We start from the raw sequence: 1,452 nt of genomic DNA on the forward strand, positions 1-1,452 counted from the left end.
AAGAAATCAACAAATCGATATCCAAAGCCTGAAAATGACCTAAATATCTATTCACAGGGAACTGGTTAGATAAATCATGGTTGATCCCTGGACCCTGGGATCAGGACCTGAGCCAAAGGCAGACCCTTAACCAACTCAGCCACCCAGGTGTCCCAGGGATTTACCATACTCTAATTAGTTTGCATAAATGCACACATTAATCTTCTTAGGCCTTATATAGAACACATGATTACTCCCAGTTTTTCAGAGGAAGAAAGGGAGAGACCCATGGTTTTGTCCAAGGTCACCCAATCTCTAAGGAAAGGAACTGGAGCCGGGGGTCCTGCTAACAGAAACAACAGAAAAGGCAGAACAAAACCTTCACCTTTACCTCTCAGAGAGCCAGTCCCTCATAAAAAGGGGGATAATAATTCTGTCCTCCTGTGTGGTTTGAAGCAATGTAAGTAAAACTCTTAGCACTGTGCCTAACCTGGAGTAAATAATCAAATCCTCTCTTTAACTATTGGAGTGCTTTATTTAAGTAATAGAACAAGACATTCCAATTCAACTGATACTTCTTGATATTTCAAATTGATATTCAATTTGATATTTCTTGCTATATAAATTAAGAAAGGGAGAAGCAAGCACTGAGGAAATGAAGGAGGTATAGGAAACCACTTTTGTCCTAATGATGACTGTGGGTTTTTTTTTTTTTTTTTAAGATTTATTTATCTATTTGACAGAGATCACAAGTAGGCAGAGAGGCAGGCAGAGAAAGAGAAGGAAGCAGGCTCCCCGCTGAGCAGAGAGCCCTATGTAGGGCTTGATCCCAGGATGCTGGGATCATGACCTGAGCCGAAGGCAGAGGCTTTAACCCACTGAGCCTCCCAGGTGCCCCAATGATTGTGGTTTTATCAGTGAGACATACCTAAACTTGTAGGCTGACAGTTTGTTATTGTTGATGTTCAGCCGATTTTTCCATGCTGAACCTCACTGTAAAATTAAGAAGCAGATGACTTATTTATATGATTTTTTAAAAGATTTTTTTTATTTATTTGAGAGAAAGAGAGAGAGTATGAACAGGGGGAAGGCAGAGGAAGAAACAGACTCCCTGCTGTGCAGGGAGCCTGACCCAGGGCTTGATCCCAGAGCCCTGGGATCACAGCCTGAGCTGAAGGCAGATGCTTAACTGACTGAGCCGCCCAAGTGCCCCTACAATTATTTTTAAGGGTTATTTAAGTAATCTCTACACCCAGCATGGGGCTCAAACTCACAACCCTGATCAAGAGTCCATGCTCTTCCAGCTGAGCCAGCCAAGCGTCCCTGTTTACCCAAATTTACGTTCAGAGGTTTTAAATGACAAAACTCGCCACAAGAGCTAATTTTTTTTTTAGAATATTTGATGCCATTTTAGATAATATTGTGCAACTTTCATACCACCAACCACCCTCCACCCTGAGTTCTTGGATATGT

This window comes from Mustela lutreola, chromosome 1 (genome assembly GCF_030435805.1).
Source record: "Mustela lutreola isolate mMusLut2 chromosome 1, mMusLut2.pri, whole genome shotgun sequence".
Classification (NCBI taxonomy): domain Eukaryota; kingdom Metazoa; phylum Chordata; class Mammalia; order Carnivora; family Mustelidae; genus Mustela; species Mustela lutreola.